The 22,449-nt window shown below is 38.3% G+C and overlaps 1 protein-coding gene across 1 annotated transcript in view; it reads left to right on the top strand.

Annotated features, from left to right (window-relative positions):
* Positions 1–22,449, top strand: part of LOC128666928 (zinc finger protein ZFP2) — a 298,618-nt gene that overhangs the window by 8,786 nt on the left and 267,383 nt on the right. Inside the window, exon 2 of the mRNA XM_053721748.1 lies at positions 4,681–4,756. The gene's annotated coding sequence lies outside the window, so the exon portion shown is untranslated. The remainder of the gene's footprint in view (positions 1–4,680; positions 4,757–22,449) is intronic.

Genomic DNA, 22,449 nt, shown 5'->3' with positions numbered 1-22,449 from the left:
CTAGGGACTCAAAGGCCAGGTGTGTTTGTCCTCGTGCTGTCTCTACTGCACATGACAGCTTCAGACAAACACACTTGGCCTTTTATATATATTTATATATATTTTGTAATGCTCCGTTTGCCTTTGCTGCATCCCAGTGGATTCAGAAAATGGCAGGGTGGTGAAAGAATTCACCTATGGTGGATTTTTTCACCACCCTGCCATTTTTGGAATCCACCTGGATGCAGCTTCACTGCATCCAGGTGAATTATTTTGGCTGCGTGCGCAGCCAACATTCTGTTGGCTGCCTTGCGCTGCCAATATTCCTTTGAGGATGCGTGCGCAACTGCCGACGGCGACGGACGTGTTACAAGCGCGATTATAGTATAGATTTTTATCCCAAATTGCACATAATACAGAATCAAAAAATAGAACTATTTATACAAATGCATATCAAAATATGAAAAAATACAAAATAAGGAAAGTTCAAAACCCTTTATATTCTTGCATCAAATATGCAAGAACAAAGAAGGCTTTATGTATGGTCTCTGAAATCTCACTATTCATGAAAGCAAAGAGAAAAAAAAAAAAGACAAATACACCTTAATTATTTCAATAGGGGATAGGTAACTTGATCTTGAAGACCTATTTGAGTCTATAAAACCTGACCGCTTAAAGCACCATTAAACACCGTAGAATATCATAAGCAGTAAATGCATAATAAAAAAACAATGCAAAAGCACTTATATTGAATATCAAATGAATAGAAGATTTCTTTATAACAAATTTTAGTTAGTTCTATTTTCCCTCCCACTGGATTATGTGACAGCCATCAGCCAATCACAAAATGCAAATTTGTATATTCTGTGAATCTTGCACATGCTCAGTAGATACTGGTGCCTTAGAAAGTGTGCATATAAAAACATTGTGCACATTTTAGATAATGGAAGTAGATTGGAAAGTTGTTTCAAATGGTGTGCTCTATCTGAATCATGAAAGTTTAATTTTGACTTGAGTGTCCCTTTAAGAAAAAAATGAACTGATCTATTCTGTAAAATGTTGTGTTTCTCAATTGTCACTTCATTAATCAATAAAGATTTCAAACCCTGTATAGTAGGGGTTTTGTTTTCAACCCAGAGATATAACAGCTCTCTACTATATAGAATTGGGAGATCCTGCAATATGTGCTCATACTGACATTAGTTTTTTAATGTGGTAATTTAAATGGTTAATGGCTCTCTAACACCTAGCCAGTAAGATTAAAGGAATAGTAAACCCAATGTTTTCTTTCATGATTCAGATAGAGCAGGTAATTTTAAGCAACTTTCTAATTTACTCCTATTATCAATTTGTCTTCGTTCTCTAGGTATCTTTATTTGAAAACGTAAGAATATAAGCTAAGGAGCCAGCCCATTTTTGGTTTCAGCACCCTGGCTGGCGCTTGTGATTGGTGGATACATTTAGCAAACCAATAAGCAAGTGCAACCCAGGGTCTCAACCAAAAATGGGCCGGCTCTTAAGCTTACATTCCTGCTAATAAAGATACCAAGAGAAGGAAGAAAATTTGGTAATAGGAGTAAATTAGAAAGTTGCTTAAAATCGCCTGCACTATCTGAATCATGAAAGAAAACATTTTGGGTTTACTATTCCTTTAAGATGATCAAAAGCCATCTTTCCCCTTTGGTATATTTTTCAAAATAACAAAATATCACCTGATCATCCCCTAAACTTATAGGGTGTGCTAGAATTCAGGAAACCCCAAATTGTACCTTTTTTCCAAAACCTGATTAGTTTTGGGACATGACCAAAAATAATGAAGAATATATGGGTTACTCTGTCTACACAAGAGTTTGGATGTAAATTGTTCCATTTAGATACCTTATTGGGAGGGAGATAATTCTGATTTATTATTCTAATCTGGGACTCTCTTAAAGGGACACTGTAACCAAAATTTTTCTTTTGTGATTCAGATTGACCATGAAATTTTAAGCAACTTTCTAATTTACTCCTATTATAAAATGTTCTTCATTCTCTTGGTATCTTTATTTGAAATGCAAGAATGTAAGTTTAGATGCCGGCCCATTTTTGGTGAACAACCTGGGTTGTCCTTGCTGATTGGTGGATAAATTCATCCACCAATAAAAAAAGTGCTGTCCAGAGTACTGAACCCAAAAAAGCTTAGATGCCTTCTTTTTCAAATAAAGATAGCAAGAGAACGAAGAAATATTGGTAATAGGAGTAAATTAGAAAGTTGCTTAAAATTGCATGCTCTTTCTGAATTACAAAAGAAAAATTTTGGATTCAGTGTCCCTTTAATATAAAAGACAGAGTAGAATCATTCATTAATTTTAAAGGGATGTAAAACCCTTTTTTTTCTTTCATGATTCAGAATAATAAAAGAATAACATGAAAACAACTCAAATCTGATAATAGTAGAAAACTGGAAACTTTTAAATTTGTGTTCTCTATCTGAAGCATGAAAAAAACCCATTGGGATGATCATGCTCCTTTAAGCCCTGCAACAACGTAGTTGCTTGCAATTGAGTCGATAAGACTATCCCAGACTCCCTTGCTTGCTTCCAAATTTGCTTCAGTAATGAATTTGATTAATTTGATATAAATATACTTTCATGTATATTTATGATTAAAAAAAAATGCAATGTCTTTTTAAGAGGATATTCATCCCAAAATTGGTACCCCCTATCTCTTATCAATGCTTCAATATAATGTCTAATTTGCATGAAGGCAAAACAATGTTGCCTGGGTAGGTTAAATTCGACTCTTAAATCCTCAAATAATTTAACTCTTTTATTATTATAATCCAGATTTTGCCAATTTTAGAAATACATAATAATCTTAAAGGGACAGTTTACACCAGAATTTTTATTGTTTTAAAAGATAGATAATCCCTTTTATTACCCATTCCCTAGTTTTGCAAAACCAACACAATTATGTTGATACACTTTTTACCTCTGTGATTATCTTGTACCTAAGCCTCTGCAAACTGCCCCCTTATTTCAGTTCTTTTGACAGACTTGCATTTAGCCAATCAGTGCTGGCTCCTAGGTAACTCCACATGCGTGAGCACAGTGTTATCTATATGACACACATGAACTTACACCCTTTAGTGGTTAAAAACCTGTCAAAATGCATTCAGATAAGAGGCGGCCTTTAAGGTCTTAGAAATTAGAATATGAACCTCCTAGGTTTAGTTTTCAACTAAGAATACCACAACAAAGCAAAATTGGTGATAAAAGTAAATTGGAAAATTGTTTAAAATTACATGCCCTATCTGAATCATTTATGTTATTTTGGACTAGACTATCCCTTTAAATTCAGGGTTTCCATGTATCGGTATAAACTTAGGATCCCCCTTTCCCCCCATTTCATAAATTTATTAATCTTGGCCCTTTTTTCTTTTTTTTAACGGAAGAGTTGCACATAACATAAAGAATATTGCATTAATGAAAATTAATAGAGAAGAAAAAGAACATAATACAGATAATGCTAGGTATGCATAGTAACAGATATTCATTCCATATCTGAGCAAAAGTATACAACATTGGTTATTGTCCTCATTTTCTTTTCCCCTTTTTAAGGAGACACTGATCTTAAATTTTTTCTTTCGTGAATCAGATAGAGTATGACATTTTAAGCAACTTTCTAATTTACTCCTATTATCAAATTTTCTTCATTCTCTTGGTATCTTTATTTGAAATCCAAGAATGTAAGTTTATATGCCGGCCCATTTTTGGTGAACAACCTGGGTTGTTCTTGCTGATTGGTGGAAAAATTCATCCACCAATAAAAAAGTGCTGTCCAGAGTACTGAACCAAAAAAAAAACTTAGATGCCTTCTTTTTCAAATAAAGATAGCAAGAGAACAAATAAAAATTGATTATAGGAGTAAATTAGAAAGTTGCTTAAAATTGCATGCTCTATCTGAATCCGAAAAGAAATAATTTGGGTTTAGTGTCCCTTTAACTAAAATAATAGGTCACACTTTTTTTTTTTTTTTTTTTTTTTTTTTAATCTAGGGGTCAATTTTTTAAATATTAGATAAAACTTAGGAAAAATTCAATCTAGAAGAAGGTCAATATTGAAATATTGAAATATCATGAGTTATAGAGATGCAGATGCCAGTCTTGGGCACATCAAGAATATAAAGCTTATTAGTATTTATGAGTTAGTAAACATATTTTAGTAGGGAGGTACCTTATATTATAAGCTAGGGTGGTATAAAGGGTTTCTGGTTTATATCAAACATTGTAACAGTAGAGCTTTGCAAAAATTTGTAAATGAGCACATATTCCTATATGGGCATTAAACAAATACCAGTTTTGTATTCTATTTTGAGATATGTTACCCCATGTGTTATAGGTAATATTTTTTATTTTTTCCCTCCCGTTGCCCTGGCCGCTGGCCCCAGGGGGGAACAACAACACTTTAGCCATACCACACATGGGGCACATGGGGACATTGGGTCAATGTTTTCTAAGCCCTTGGTCTGCAAGTGTTATACAAGTTGAATATGCGGGGGCCACCCACAAACCCCCTCAGCAAATGCTGGCAAACTCGCAAGGATGATGTTCAAAATAGCAGTAGTTATTATACAGTTATGTTTTATAATACTTTTATAATACTTTTGATTTTCATGTGTTGTATTCTTTCAGTTATATACATTTAAACTTCTCTATTGCAGGGTCTAACATTATAGAAACCAAATGAATTATTAAATCCACACTGATGGAAAAACAAAGTAAAGGAAGATAAACAAGGTTAGTGATATATAAAACGTTCACACTGAATAACCAGGTATTAAACCTATATGTTAATGGTTGACCATAACTCCGTAATGTGATCAGTTATTTTGCCCCCAGGGTTTTGGTTGCAGGTGAAAGGTATTTTGCATTTTTATTCCCACGCGACTGTTTGTTATCCAAACAGTGTTGTTACCGTAAGTATAGTAAGTCCCATGTAATGGGTTATTAGGACAAGTCTCATGCGGCATAAGTTTCGCTACATCTACTGCTGGTGGTCCCACTAGAGCGGAGAAGGCCTGTGCCGGAGTGCGTATTTTGTGCAAGTCCTGAAAGCTTTCTTCAATGAGACCGGCTTAAAGGACCAGTCAACACAGTAGATTTGCATAATCAACAAATGCAAGATAACAAGACAATGCAATAGCACTTAGTCTGAACTTCAAATGAGTAGTAGATTTTTTTTCTGACAATTTTAAAAGTTATGTCTATTTCCACTCCCCCTGTACCATGTGACAGCCATCAGCCAATCACAAATGCATACACGTACCATGTGACAGCAATTAGCCATTCACAAATGCATACACGCTTATTCTTGCACATGCTCAGTAGGAGCTGGTGACTCAAAAAGTTTAACCCCTTAGTGACCAGAGCACTTTTCCATTTGTTGACCGTTTGGGACCAAGGCTATTTTTACATTTCTGCGGTGTTTGTGGTTAGCTGTAATTTTCCTCTTACTCATTTACTGTACCCACACGTATTATATACCGTTTTTCTCGCCATTAAATGGACTTTCTAAAGATACCATTATTTTCATCATATCTTATAATTTACTATTAAAAAAATTATAAAATATGAGGAAAAAATGGTAAAAAAACAATTTTTTCAAACTTTGACCCCCAAAATCTGTTACACATCTACAACCACCAAAAAACACCCATGCTAAATAGTTTCTAAATTTTGTCCTGGGTTTAGAAATACCCAATGTTTACATCTTCTTTGCTTTTTTTGCAAGTTATAGGGCACTAAATAAAAGTAGCACTTTGCTATTTCCAAACCACTTTTTTAAAAAAATTAGCGCTAGTTACATTGGGACACTGATATCTGTCAGGAATCCCTGAATATCCTTTAACATGTATATATATATTTTTAGAAGACATCCCAAAGTATTGATCTAGGCCCATTTTGGTATATTTCATGCCACCATTTCACCGCCAAATGCGATCAAATAAAAAAAATTGTTCACTTTTTCACAAATTTTTTCACAAACTTTAGGTTTCTCACTGAAATTATTTACAAACAGCTTCTGCAATTATGGCACAAATGGTTGTAAATGCTTCTCTGGGATCCCCTTTGTTCAGAAATAGCAAACATATATGGCTTTTACGTTGCTTTTTGGTAATTAGAAGGCCGCTAAATGTCACTGCGTACCACAAGTGTATTATGCGCAGCAGTGAAGGGGTTAATTAGGGAGCATGTAGGGAGCTTGTAGGGTTAATTTTAGCTTTAGTGTAGTGTAGTAAACAACCCCAAGTATTGATCTAGGCCCATTTTGGTATATTTTATGCCACCATTTCACCGCCAAATGCGATCAAATTAAAAAAAAACTTTAAATATTTCACAATTTTAGGTTTCTCACTGAAATTATTTACAAACAGCTTGTGCAATTATGGCACAAATTGTTGTAAATGCTTCTCTGGGATCCCCTTTGTTCAGAAATAGCAGACATATATGGCTTTGGCGTTGCTTTTTGGTAGTTAGAAGGTCGCTAAATGCCGCTGCGCATCACACGTATATTATGTCTAGCAGTGAAGGAGTTAATTAGGTAGATTGTAGGGAGCTTGCAGGGTTAATTTTAGCTTTAGTGTAGAGATCAGCCTCCCACCTGACACATCCCACCCCCTGATCCCTCCCAAACAGCTCCCTTCCCTCCCCCACCCCACAATTGTCCCCGCCATCTTAAGTACTGGCAGAAAGTCTGCCAGTACTAAAATAAAAGTTTTTTTGGGGGTTTTAGTTTTAAAAAAAAAAAAAAAAAAAAAAAAAAAAATTCTTCTGCTGTGTAGGACCCCCCTTAGCCCCCAACCTCCCTGATCCCCCCCCCCCCAAACAGCTCTTTAACCCCCCCCCTCTGCCTTTATTGTGCGCCATATTGGGTACTGGCAGCTGTCTGCCATTACCCAGTTTGAAAAATAATAAAGTATTTTAATTTTTTAATTTTATTAAATATTTTCTTTATTTCTGTAGTGTAGCTGCCCCCCCCCTCAACATCCAACCCCCCACCCTCTCCCAGATGCCTTCATTTTAAAATCCCACCCTCCCCAGTCCTCTCTCCCACCCTCCAGATCTACAGCATAATGATGCTGTTTTCATAGATCTCACGTGCACGCTCGTACACGCGCCCGTGCACGCTCACGCACCCGCACAAGATCTCTCCCCCCTCCTCCACCAATGACTGCCCACCCGCCTCCCTGGATGAGCTCCCACCCACCAACGATAACGGCCATCGATAGCCGATGCAGAGAGGGCCACAGAGTGGCTCTCTCTGCATCGGATGGCTAAAAACAGTTATTGCAGGATGCCTCAATATTGAGGCATCACTGCAATAACATGAAAGCAGCTGGAAGCGATCAGGATCGCTTCCACTGCTTTCAAAGACCAACGACATATGGGGTACGTCCTTGGTCGTTAACTGCATTTTTTTGCAGGACGTACCCCATACGTCGTTGGTCGTTAAGGGGTTAAATATTAAAAAGACTGTGCACATTTTGTTAATGGAAGTAAATTGGAAAGTTGTTTAAAATTGCATGCTCAATCCTAATAATGAAAGTTTAATTTTGATTGAGTATCTCTTTTAAGTATCGACCGCAAACAGGGACCTTGGTTGTGATGTATTTACTGCCTCCCGGGAGCCCCCCACGCACTCCCGCAAGGTTTCTCTTGGTGGCGACGTTTGTCCTGTCTGCATGATCTTTTCCAGCATGTCTGGAGATTCCGCTCCAGCGGGTGATTTACTTGGTGAACCTTTTCTTTCTGTAGCTTATGCGAGTATAATTGTGCGGTAGCTAAGGCATCGTTTCTCCCTGTAGGAACTCAGATGTTAACATGGTGTTGTCTTTTAGGGGCTGAGATTCCCCTCTATAATTGTTATCATTATTGGCGGGAGTTTATGCCTCTGATTTGCTGACTGAAGCTGCAACTGCTGAGCTCTTGGCAGCGCAGTGTTTCAGCAGGTAGTCCATTGGCACCTTGTTTATGAGCTGTTGAAATATTTCCTCTAGCCTGGCCATGAAGTTATCCACTCCGTCTGGTAAGTCATTTGCTTTCACAGTGGCCATTTTGGTTTCCATGCGTTTAGATGCCGTTTTACGAATTTTCCTTTTTTTATACAGTTATTTCCTCTCTTTCCATTGCTTGAGATCTGTATGGTCAGTACTGAGTTGTCGATGCATCCAAAGGTGGCAATGTACCTCAGTATCCCGAGGGGGTGATGTCGCCTTTTGTGAGCCGCAGCTCAAGGCCTCTGCTGTCTAAACCTTTGCTCCAGAATCATCAGTACAGCTTATTTTGAGTTTTAAATGGTACCGCTAGGTCTCCACATTTCCATGCACAATAGCAGTCTGGTGATATGTTTTCCCGTAAAATTGCTCTTATAAATCAGCGGATTTGTGGAGTATCAGCCGGAGCTCCAGGGATTGCGACTGCTCTGAGTCGCTGCTTAGACACCCCCCCCAGAACTTATTATTTTTTTATATTCTTTGGAGTTTGTTTTTCCTTTAAAAATGGAAGATACTGCAAATCTATAGGAGCGGTAAACATCTGTTTTAATTCCTTCATTCATAGAAATGTTCTAAGCCCAGAGTCCATCAATAACTATTATAGCCGAAGAAGACCAATTATAATATTAAATATTGGGTAATGATAAAGCACCTTTGTGACGGGGTGCAACAAGTTTCTTAAGACTAACTCAAGGTTTCTGCCCCCTCCATAAGAAATGTCTCCCTATTTCTCATAATTAAATCCTTTGGGCGGAGCAAAAAGGCTGACATTTGGATTGGATTCAAAATACAGGGACAAAATATAGCTGCAAGCAGCAATAGAGGTGGCCACGCGCATCGCCTTTGCAATGTCATACAAGTTGCTAAGTCACAATATATAGCTATAAAGCAGATTTCACAGCTTTAACATAAGCGGTTGCAAAGAAATCACATTTTCAAAATATTCGCATAAACCAATATGGCGACCAATTCCTTCAACATGAACAAATGTGACTCTATGTCACAATATAAAGTTATACAGCTAGTTTCACAGTTCTAACATAAGCAGTTGCAGAGAAAACAGATTTTCGAAATTTTCGCATACAACAAAATGGCTGCCAGATCATATGATATATAGCCTCCATATTATGCACAATAATTCTCACCATAGATGTCAATAAACATGGCAAAAATAAAGTGTTTTTGTTTTATTATTAGTTTAAAAATATTGTTAAGCGTTTTTGAACAATTCAAAATGGCTGCCAAACCACATGACATATCAACTTCACTTGAACAAATCTGAATGTTAGTCATAAGATAACTCTCTATAAACAAAATTTCAAGTCTGTGCCATAAGTGGTTTCGGAGAAGAAGATTTTTGTAGTTTTTAAAAACCGCGCATACGAAACAAAATGGCCACCAAGCTATGCATTGCATGGCTTTCAAATTGCACACACTAATGCTCACTATAGACCTCTACAATTTGCAGAAGTTTTAGGAAAATTTGCAAATGTTTTATTTCACGAAGGCAACTGCGCAGTGCAAATTTTTACTGCAATTTTGTCTTTAGGGGTCATGTCTATGTGTACTCATGTGTCTGCTACACTGTAATATAGTTAAATAGTGTATACATAATGCATAAAGTGAAAATTTACGCAATTAAACAGCGATACAAAGGCGAATCGCTCATAGCAGCCATGTTAATTATGGAAAATTCGCAGTTTGAACAAACTCGGTAGAGGACCTTGCAAGGAGCACATGTGCAAAATTGCGCTTCATTGCACTTATCGGTTGCAGAGAAGAAGATGTTTAAAGATTTTTGCACATTTCAAAATGGCAGCTAGATCATGTGACTAAATCACTTCTCTTGAACAAACTTTATTCTAGGTCAGTACAGCAGTGCACACAGCAAGTTTCACAGCTGTAACATAAGCGTTTCTGGAGAAGAAGATTTTCAAGCGGTTGTCGAAATTTGTCGCAAAAAGCAATATGGCTGCTAGATCACATGACCTATAAGATTTGTGTTGCATAGATCTCTAGCACTGTGCCAAGTTTCATGAGTTTTTGAGTTATGTTGTTGTTGTTTTTATAAGCATTTGAATAAGTGGCGAAATAATAATAATAATAATAAAAAAAAATAATAATAATCCTGACAATAACAATAGGTTGTCCTGCAACTTTGTTGCATGGCCACCTAATAACAATTTTAAATGACCACTAAATGCAGGAGAATTGCATAATTAACTAGTGCATGATAAAAAGACAATGCAATAACACCTACTTTGAATTTCAAAGAAGCAGTAGATTTTTTTTTTCTGGCAAATTAATTTTTTTCTCCCATTTTCCGTCCCCCTGTATCATGTGATGGCCAATCACAGACTAGTATACGTATACCCTGTGAGCTTGTGCACATGCTCAGTAGTAACTCGTTCCCCAAAAAGTGAAGACATTTGATAATGGAAGTAAATTCGAAAGTGTCTTAAAACTGCTGCTCTTTCTTAATTTATAAAACTTTATTTTGACTTGAGTGTCCCTTTGTTTTGATAATGAAAACAAATTCAATATTTACCATCTCAGGGTTCCTAGAAATCTGAATACCCAAATAATTCAAACCTTGTTTAGCTTCTACAAAGGGATATATACTTGAATCTGCTGGTTTTCATTATATAACCATAATATTTCAGATGTATTAGTTTTTTTTTTTTTTTTTTTTTAAAACTGACTTTATTGAAAGAAAAAAGGCATATTTGGTACAAAATGGGAGACGCAGCTCCCCTTGTTACAACATTCATGTCAGTGAGTTTTACATAATATCCAACAATAACAGAAAAAAGAAATAAACCTCATTATACTCTAAGATTGTGTAAGATATTACTATTAACTAGAGGTTAAATGAAAAAGGAAAAAGGAGAGAGAGAAAGAAAGGAAAAAGGGGGGGGGTGTGTGAAAGTGGGACTACCCAAAGAAGGGTATCTGGGAAAGAAGAAGATGCTGCGTGACCCTGTCCACGAAAGCATATTGAGTTCAGTTTTTAGAAAAATTTATATCTGTTTTAAGGTTAGTTAGTATATGAAAATGGATTTGCTATAGTTTATTTAGGGATATAACTTATTGATAGAATCCGTCTCTAAATATTGATCCCATGTGGCACTAATCTCTGCATAAGTATCCATTTTATCGTTTACCATGTAGAAGTATTCTTCTAGATCTAGAAATTCCGAAACCCGGCGGGACCACATTTCTAATGTTGGGGCGGTTCTACTTTTCCAATTTTTGGCTATTAAGTATTTGACACTGTTTGTCATAATATAAAATAATTTATAGTAGGGTTTATATTTTATTTTAGGTGGGTAACCTAGCAACCATATTAATGGGTCTAGGAGAAAAGTAGTCTCTAAAATTTTCTCCATCTCCGTTATGATGGTTCTCCAGAAAATCTGAATCGTATTACACCACCACCACATGTGCGCCGCGTCACTGCCCTTGTGGCCGCAACGCCAACATTGGTTTGGTCTATGGTTAAATAAGCGGTGGAGTTTTCGAGGGGTGAGGTACCACCTGTGGAGTAGTTTGAGGTTAATTTCCACTATTGAAAGTGAGATTGATGATTTAGTTATGTTCTGGAAGATGGATAAGCATTTTTGTGGGAGAACGATAACACCCAGATCGTCTTCCCAACTCTCCATAAAAGGGGGTATATAGCCTGGAGGGTTAGTGGATAACAATTTATATATCTTTGAGAGAGTATGTGATAGGGGGGGGGTTCGGGTACAAAGAACTTCGAAGTTTGTTAAGGGTCTTAGCATGTTTCTATAGTGTTCATGGCGGGTAATGTATTGATGTACACGATGGTAGTTATACCAGTTATGAAAGTATATGAATCCCTTTTCCACTAGCTCAGGTTGAGAGAGGATTTTCTCATTGGACGAAATCATATGTATAGTGAGATCACGAATGTTACTATCTGGTATGATGTGGCTGGTATTGGGTCCAAGTGAGAATTGGTTGTTATCAATGAGGGATGTTAATGGAGATGGCTTGGATGAGATATAGATGTTGTGGGACAGAGCATTTTCCCATATAGCGTAGGTTTCTATCACCATGGGTGGTATATGGGAATGAGTGTTTTTGGTTGTCTCCAACCTCCAGCACTGTCTCCCCAAGTGAGAGGTGTTAGATATTAGGTGTTCCAGGAGTACCCATCGCTTATGGTGATAGTGTATATACAGATGTATTAGTTTTGACTTTATAACTAGAAATATAGCCACAATTTGGATAAATATCTAATTTTATAGGAATGTAATCTCTCTACATTTTGACAGTTTTCCCAGCTAGAGAGCACTAGTTCATGTGTGTTATATAGAGAACATTCCATGGAGTTATTTATGAGTCATCACTTATTGGCTAAAATGCAAGTCTGTCAAAAGAACTGAGATAAGGGGGCAGTCTGCAGAGGCTTAGCTACAAGGTAATCACAGAGGTGAAAAAAGTATACAGTATTAATATAACTATGTTGGTTATGCAAAACTGGGGAATGTGAAATAAAGGGATTATCTATCTTTTTAAACAATAGCGAGGGGGCGGAGCTAACTCCGTTACAGTCAGACGTGCCTTGCAGGAGCTCCGCTAATGAAGTGCCTAATTTAAGTATTAACTGCTTAAATCGCAAAACTTTGTACTCTAGAGGAACAGTTAAGGGACAGATCACCTTAGGAGCCCACGGAGGGGTTATTTACACAGAGTACGGACTCCTCGGCTACTACTTCTATTCCCTGAGGCATAGCAGGGTTGGGGCTCCGCTCCGGTAGCTGCTCAGGAGACCGCACACCTATAATACATTAAGAAGCCTTTCGTCCTTGCCATTGTCAAAACTTCCTTTGTCCAGGTGCTGAGAGGGCTGCTGTAGGGAGGCCGCGGCCTCCCTGCACTGCACCTAACCCACGCAACACAAGCAAAGAGGAGATAACCCTGTCCACGGAGAGAGCAGGTAAAGAAGCTACAGACACACGTTAAAAAGACCTGAGCTTGTAATATTTAATTATACTGAGCCACAGAGATAATTGGCCATAGATATAGTTACAGTGGAGACATAACCTGTGAAGTAGACAAGGCGGGAAAAAACGCCATCTTCTATTTTTATCTCTCTTCACGGCTTACACTGCAATTTAAATACCGGACTATCAATAAGCAATCCCGTAACACACTAAAGCTGCAAACTTTCACTACTCCTCTAGCTAGCTTATTTTGTAGCATTTCACAGTACTGGACTTCAACATCCCCACTTTTAATGGCGTGCTACTGAAAAATCAGGTTCCTTTTTCAGCCCTTTCTCTAAGTAACACCTCAGTTCCCTGCCTTGACTCTTAGGTACTAAAAGCCTTGGAACAAGACGATACAGGTAACCTAATTTGAGGGCCAAATTAGTCAGTTGATGAAGGAACGGACACTTCAGGGGCCATACGGAATTCCAATTACACAGCCTAACATCCTTGCCCTTAAAGGGACACTGAACCCAAATATTTTCTTTCGTGATTCAGCTAGAGGATGCAATTTTAAGCAACTTTCTAATTTACTCCTATTATCAATGTTTCTTCGTTCTCTTGCTATCTTTATATAAAAAAGAAGGCATCTAAGCTTTTTTCTTGGTTCAGAACTCTGGACAGCAGTTTTTGATTGGTGGATGAATGTATCCACCAATCAGCAAGGACAACCTAGCTTGTTCACCAAAAATGGGCCGGCATCTAAACTTACATTCTTGCATTTCAAATAAAGATTCCAAGAGAATGAAGAAAAATTGATAATAGGAGTAAATTAGAAAGTTGCTTAAAATTGCATGCTCTATCTGAATCACAAAAGAAAAAAAATGGGTTCAGTGTCCCTTTTTAATAGGGAGAATAATGTAAATCATCATGTTTAGAAGGGAAAGTAATGGCAAGATAAAGCACTGCAGACAAACACCGTGGCTCTCCTAAATAACCACTAATAGGCATGGACAGCTTTTCCTAATACTTCTCCCCTAAGCTATCCCCGGATCCTGAGCATTTATTCAGATTTACATCAAGCTTCTCAGCTTTACTGATCCTGAGAAGCAGACATACAACAAGCGATATCTAGAGAGAGGAGGACTGCTTCACAATGAAGAATAAAACGCAGACAGTTAAGGAATGCTTATCAAAATCTCAAGCAAAACAAAAAGCCTTAGATAAAAGCCTTGTAACTAACGACACTAGCCCTACAACGAGCTCACAGGCTGAATCTGTTCTTAACATCACAACAACTCCTAATAAAGAACTCCTAACTCAGATAAAATCCTTATTCCAGGAGGTATTAAAATCTGCTATCTCAGAACTAAGACTGGATATTAGAGAAATTGGCGGACGCACAGCCGAACTAGAAGACAAACTAGACAATATAGCTGAAGAAATCCCCCAACTCCATCACTCCATACAAGATAATTCGGCCTACATCACTAAATTAGAAGATCACATCGAAGATCTGGAGAACAGATCACGCAGGTCCAACATTCGCATCAGGAACCTTCCTGAATCATACAAGAATCTCAATGAAACCGTAACAGATCTCTTCCATCAATTGGTTCCCGAAATTGAAGTAGATATGCTACTTATGGATCGTGTTCACTGGGCACTAACAAAACCACAGCAATCTACCTCACGAGACGTTATCACCAAACTCCATTACTTTCACGTGAAGGAACTCATTATGAAAGCTGCCAGAAATAACCAGACCATCACATACGATGGTCATACAATTCAAATATATACTGACTTAGCCCCAATCACCCTACGAAAAAAAAGAGAATTGAAACCCATAACAACAGCCCTCACTAAGGCCCACATCAGATACAGATGGAACTTCCCTTTTAAGCTGGTCTTTTCCTTTTAAAACACCACACATACCTGCACTATGACTGAAGAAGGCCACTCTCTACTCGCTAAACTCAAGATTCCCACGGAGGGATCCAACATACCAACGTCCAACAAAGCAACAAAGAAAACCTTTCAAAGAGAATGGACTCCTGTATGAGAGTCTGCAAAGACCAAGCAAAGAAAATCTACTCCGAGTGGTCCTAAAGATCTCGACTCCTCGCTGGAAGAAGATTATCCGGATTGATAGGTTACAATAATGACTGTCTGCAATAGTATCTGCACTTGCTGAGAATGTATGCTTTTCAAACACTTTACAAGTAAGCAGATGACAGTTGAGTCCCAGAGGCTAACCAGTTCCAGTTTGCTGTTATGCTCTTGTTAGAGACTTATACGCCACTCAACCCCGTCTGGGACTCCAATCTGCTGATGACTGATGTTACTTTTGTTCTTCAGTTTCTCACTATAGTTCGAGACAATGTTGAGATCCTCAGGATCCCCCCACCCCTTCCCTTTCACCTCCCACCTTCCCCCGCCACCCATCTTTCCACCATTCCCTCCCATGCCCCTCCCCCCTGGAATAGTTCTGTATAGGCTTAGTTGAAACATTAAAAGCATGCCATTAATCAGTTCCCCCATACAAGTAAACAAGTCAGAATTACTGACATTCCTATCTTTGTGTTATTGTTTTATGTGTTTGTTAAAATTGTTTTTTACTCCAAGTCAAACCTATCTAAGATGCTACATTTATTATGCAAATGCCTCATGCACAATTGGTATTGTTTCCAAATTATTTTCATTGAAAGTTTTTATCCTCCACTAAGATACAGCAAAGGAGTCATTCCTGGGAATGGCGCTCTCCAGCAGCTTTATGTGGGTCTCGGCTCTACAAGTGGTAAGGCGGTACAGCAGGTTAGGGGTTTCCTTGTACATCATGAAGTTTATCCACGACCAGAAGGTAATATAATTTTAAAGCCACTTTTTTCTCATCACTATGCCAATTAAGATAATCTCACACAACTTCAGAGGGCTAAACTCTGACATAAAACGCAAAAAGGCCATTAATGAATATAAATCTTTAACCCCTTAATAAACACAGCACTTTTCCATTTTCTGTCCATTTGGGACCAAGGCTATTTTTACATGTTTGCGGTTTTTGTGTTTAGCTGTAATTTTCCTCTTACTCATTTACTGTACCCACACATATTATATACCGTTTTTCTCGCCATTAAATGGACTTTCTAAAGATACCATTATTTTCATCATATCTTATAATTTACTATAAAATTTTTTATAAAATATGAGGAAAAATGGAAAAAAAAACACACATTTTCTAACTTAGACCCCCAAAATCTGTTACATATCTACAACCACCAAAAAACACCCATGCTAAATAGTTTCTAAATTTTGTCCTGAGTTTAGAAATACCCAATGTTTACATCTTCTTTGCTTTTTTTTGTAAGTTATAGGGCCATAAATACAAGTAGCACTTTGCTATTTCCAAACCATTTTTTTTTTCAAAATTAGCGCTAGCTACATTAAAACACTAATATCTTTCAGGAATCCCTTAATATCCATTGACATGTATATATTTTTTTTTAGTAGACATCCCAAAGTATTGATCTAGGCCCATTTTGGTATATTTCATGCCACCATTTCACCGCCAAATGCGATCAAATACAAAAAATCGTTCACTTTTTCACAAATTTTTTCACAAACTTTCGGTTTCTCACTGAAATTATTTACAAACCGCTTGTGCAATTATGGCATAAATGGTTGTAAATTCTTCTCTGGGATCCCCTTTGTTCAGAAATAGCAGACATATATGGCTTTGGCGTTGCTTTTTGGTAATTAGAAGTCCGCTAAATGCCGCTGCGCATCACACGTGTATTATGGCTAGCAGTGAAGGGGTTAATTAGGTAGCTTGTAGGGAGCTTGCAGGGTTAATTTTAGCTTTAGTGTAGAGTTCAGCCTCCCACCTGAAACATCAGACCCCCTGATCCCTCCCTAAGAGCTCTCTTCCCTCCCCCACCCCACAATTGTCCCCGCCATCTTAAGTACTGGCAGAAACTCTGCCAGTACTAAAATAAAAGGTATATTTGGACTTTTTTGTGTTTGTTTTTTTAAGCATATTTACATATGCTGCTGTGTAGGATCCCCCCTTAGCCCCCAACCTCACTGATCCCCCACCAAACAGCTCTCTAACCCTCCCCCTCTGCCTTAATGGGCGCCATCTTGGGTACTGGCAGCTGTCCCTTTTCTGTAGTGTAGCTCCCCCCCCCCCACCCAAGACGAACCCCCCACCCCTCCAAGATCCCTTAGATTTTTCAGATTCCCCCCTTTTCTCCCACTTATTTAGATAAACATTTTCTGTAGTGTAGCGGTTCCCACCTGCTCCCCCCCCGTGCACGCCCCCGTCGGCTCCGCCCCCCTCTACATTACAGGGCCCATCGATGGCCGCTCACCCGCCTCCCAAGTCGGCTCCCACCCACCAACGATACCGGCATTGATGTCCGGTGCAGAGAGGGCCAAAGAGTGGCTCTCTCTGCATCGGATGGCCATGCAGGGTTATTGCAGGATGCCTCGATATCGCTTCCAGCTGCTTTCCAGACCGAGGACGTGCAGGGTACGTCCTTGGTCGTTAACTGACATTTTTTAGAGGACGTACCCTGCACGTCCTTGGTCGTTAAGGGGTTAAAAGCAAATGTAGTGATGCTACAGGAAACGCACTTCACCAGGTCGTATACACCTAAATATTGGGATAGAACGTACCCTAGACAATACCATGCAATCAATTAAAAAAAGAAATGCAGAGTCACAATTCTCCTTCATACCTCACTAAACTTTAAAAAAGAAGAATCAGTAATAAGAGATAAGGAGGGGAGATTCTTAATTCTTGAAGGCCTAATACAAGACACCCCGGTTCTACTAGTTAATGTCTATGCCCCCAATTAGCAACAATCTGTATTTCTATCAAGACTCAGTAAGCAAATCACACTATGGAAAACGTACAAGACCATTATTGGGGGGACTTTAACACCACAGTGGACAATAGAGTAGACAGGACAACCCCAAACATCCCGCAACATAAAACAACTAAATCACCAAGCAAAGTCTTAAAAGACTTTTCTCTGGATCACAACTTGATAGACTGCTGGGGAACGCTTAACAAGAGCGCTTGGGATTACACATATTGTTCTCCCATGCACAAAACACACTCTAGACTTGATGATATATTTATGAGCCAGATAATGATACCCCTGCTCATTAAAGCTTCAATTTCAAATTGTGCTTGGTCCGACCACTCCATAGTGGAAATCACTGTCAGGTATCAACCCAAATAGAGCAAAGTCATGGACACTAAATCCAAACTTACTACAAGATAGCTTGGTCATGAGCACCCTTCAGCAACAAATACAGGAATTTATCTCACTCAACAAAGACACCACTTCGTACCCTATATACGAATGGGGCGCATTGAAAAGCCTATGTCAGAGGTCTACTGATCACAGAATCCAGTAAACAATATAAAATTATAAAAGCCCAGCTTGAAAAGTTAAGATCAGAAATTGACCTTCTACGAACCCAAATTCTAGATAACCCTGCCAAAGTTTTACTAAAACAATTAAAGACCAAAAATGAAAAACTAGACCACCTCTTGAATAAAGATGCAATTAAGTCAATCAAAATGATTGATACCCAATACTATATTTACGGTAATAAACCGGATAGGATGCTGGCCAACAAATTGAAAGAGTTTACTAGAATTACCACAGTCCCTCAACTACAGCTCCCTGACAATAAAACGACTAATGATCCATTATCCATCGCGAACACATTAGCGGGTTACTATCATAAATTATATAACCTTCCGCTAGACAAAGCAGACGCAGGTAAAACAACAGAGTTGGACAAATTTCTAGAAGATAGCGCCTTACCCTTAACGGAAAAGGATAGGGAGTCCCTAAATAACCCAATCACTTACAAAGAAGTCAGAATAGGCATCAAAAATTTGAAAAGCTCAAAAACACCAGGACCGGATGGGTACTCTGGAATTTTTTACAAACTATTGCAATCTAATGGGGCTGCAACTAACGATTATTTTCATTATCGATTAGTTGGTCGATTTTATTTTTTCGATTAATCTGTTATAAAAAAAAAAAGCTTACAGGGAATATGTATACTAGTCTGTGACTGGCTGATGTGACGTCTGTCACATGAGGATACAGGTGGCGGCAAATGGGAAAAGAAAAAAATTATTTGTCAGAAAAAAACAATGCTTATTTGAAATTCAGAGTAGGTGTTAAATTATGACTGCAGGGTGTGAGGGTTTTAATCTCCCATCCTGCAGTCACAGTATGACTGCAGGGTGGGAGATAGTTAGTCTGATTCTGACTCACTCATGCTGTAAAAAGAATAGACCCAGTATTTTACACAAGCAATAACATATCAATTAGTATTTGTGCTCAGTTCTAAATATTTTTTATTATAAATATTTCAGATATCCTCCAAAAATAAATTGTGCAGCATGGTATTCTATTCACAAAATGGAAAAAATAACTCAATTACTTCAATATTTAATTTTTTGTTCTTTGTTGGTTTCCTGTTTGCTGATTTCACTGTGTGTGCCACTTTTATCGTTGCTTTCAGATCACTGTTCAACCCCATGTCTAACCCTTCCATGTATATGGTGGCTTATTTAACCACTAACTTGCAAGAGAAAGGTAATGCTTCTCTTGGCTTTAGACTAGTTTAGATCAGAAAAAAAGAGAGGGCATTGTGGGACAAGAACCTTTATGTTGGAAGTGATTGGTACATTTAAAAGCTGCTAGTGGTTATTGATATTATTAGCTGTAGGTTGCTGCTACTTAACGTTGCTTATTATTACAGCTGCTATTGTATGAACTGCTGACTCGGTGACTCCAAATGATTAATAATGTTCTTTTTGCCGATTTATATTTTTTTATTGTATGCTCAGTTCGAGCTTCTCTTGGCTTTAGAGCTAGATAAAAAAACAGTCAGGCCAGAGCTAATGGATTATCTCTCCTTGGGTCTCGGCAAGTTACTTGATCCGGACCCTCACCTTGGCCCCTCCCCTTCCATGCAATCCGGTCCCCGCAATCTCCTCACACCCCATGCGATCCTAACAGACAGCTCTAGTCTTATATTAAAAAAACATCAACTGCTGACTGCATACAACACTGCTTCTGTTAGGATCGCATAAGGTGTGAGGAGTTTGCGGGCACCGGACCTGGATCGCATGGAAGGGGAGGGGATAAGGTGAGGGTCCGGATGAAGTAACTTGCTGAGACCCAAGGAGAGATAATCCATTAGCTCTGGCCTGACTGTTTTTTTTTATCTAACTTTAAAGGCAAAAGAAGCTTGAACTGAGCATACAACAAAAAATATAATTAGCAAAAAGAACATTATTAATCATTTGGAGTCACCGAGTCAGCAGTTCATACAATAGCAGCTGTAATAAGCAACGTTAAGTGGCAGCCAGCTACAGCTAATAATATCAATAACCACTAGCAGCAGCTTTTAAATGTACCGATCACTTCCAACATAAAGGTTCTTATCCCACAATGCCCCAAAGTATGCTCGGGTATACCTGGAAGTTTATTATCTCTGACACTCTGTCAGTTTCCTGCACACACATCAGCTGTCTTCTCTCTTCCTACACGTCTTCTCTGATCTCTTCCCCGCTCAGCAATAGGCACGCCTTCTCTAGCGTGGCTGCGTGCTGCAAGCAGCCCAACTAATCGACAGATCAACTAATCGATAATGAAAATTGTTGACAACTATTTTCATTATCGATTATGTCGATTAGTTGTTTCAGCTCTACAATCTACTTTAATACCACAACTGGTACAAGTATTTAATTCCATACTACAAAATAAGGAAATCCCTAAAGAGATGCTAATGGCAAGAATTGCAGTAATCCCGAAACAAGGCAAAAATAAGCAACATTGCCAAAATTATAGGCCCATTTCTTTGATAAACCAAGACATAAAACTATTTACAAAAATATTAGCAAATCTTCTTAACCCCATTCTTAATAATTTGATACATTTAGATCAGGTAGGATTCGTATCTAGCAGAGAAGCACCAGATAACACACGCAAAGTGATAAATTTGATTAACATTGCCACCGTCCAGGGAGCGCCTTCTCTGTTTCTTTCCCTGGATGCAGAGAAGGCGTTCGATAGAGTTAATTGGAAGTATATGTTCGCTGTCCTTAAAAAAATAAAAAAAAAAAATAAAAAAAAAATAGGTATTACAGGAGCTTTTTTCGACGCCTTTGCTGCTCTCTACTCATCCCCAACGGCATTTTTAAAACTGTCGGGCTACCATTCCAAATCAATACATATTAATAATGGCACTCGCCAAGGTTGCCCGCTTTCGCCTCTGCTATTCGCGCTCTGTATAGAGCCGTTGGCAGTCAAAATTAGAGACGATTATAATATTGCTGGTATTAACGATGGTGCGCTGGAACACAAGCTGTCCTTATTCGTGGACGACATCATCTTGTCATTGTCCAAACCATTGCTGTCCCTCCCTCCCTTATACCAGATCTTGCAACAATTTGGCAGCCTTTCAGGCTATAAAGTCAATGAGGAAAAATTATTATTATTATTATTATCGGTTATTTGTAGAGCGCCAACAGATTCCGCAGCGCTGATTATCTAAAAAGTCTTGTCAGTACACCGAGGTTCCTCAAAGAATTTTAGAAATGTAAATTTTAGCTCAAAAATGTGAGGCATTAAGCATTAAGCTCCCACAACACACTAAGAAATAGCTGGAACTAAATTTTGCGTTTAAATGGGCTAAAAGGTCCATCAAATATTTGGGGATCAATCTGCCCACCAACATATTCACCCTCTACCAAGCTAATTACGTCCCCATGTTTAAACACATTAGAGATTTAATTGCAAAATGGATCAAACATAAAATCTCCCTATATGGTAGAATCATTTCCACTAAAATGACCTTATTACCAAAATTATTATACCTGTTTAGAGCTCTCCCTATCTCAGTACAACACCCAGAACTACATAAACTTCAAAGAGACCTGTTACGATTTATCTGGCAGGGGACAAGAGCTAGAATCAATAAAGTGATGTGTACCAACAGGAGGGAAGGAGGGGTGGGAGAACCCAATTTAATCCCATATTATTATGCAGCGAGGATGTCCCAGACCCTACATTGGTTTAGAGGGTGTCAAGAAAAGCGATGGACTCATATTGAGTCAAATATTATGGGGACAGTCTTCTTGGCTAGGCTGCTATGGGCCCCAAATCTCACAAAACCCCCACAGAGTAGAAGCTACGTCTCAATTAATCATACAATTTACTTATGGAAGCTACTAAACTCTAAATTCTCCCTTACTAGAGATAGATCCAGATTAACCCCACTGGTGACTCTTAATTCATCTGTAGGTCTGAGAGTGCAGCAGAAATGGTCTAATAAAGGACTTTACAGAATAGCAGACATTGTTATAGCAGATAAAATATTATCTTTCAAACAAAATCAGAAATTAGACACAAACGATAAAAATATATGGTATCACTAC

Source organism: Bombina bombina, chromosome 7 (genome assembly GCF_027579735.1).
Source record: "Bombina bombina isolate aBomBom1 chromosome 7, aBomBom1.pri, whole genome shotgun sequence".
In the NCBI taxonomy this organism is placed as follows: domain Eukaryota; kingdom Metazoa; phylum Chordata; class Amphibia; order Anura; family Bombinatoridae; genus Bombina; species Bombina bombina.
The sequence above is the reverse complement of the archived record's forward strand: the minus strand, read 5'-3'. Positions and strand labels throughout refer to the sequence as shown.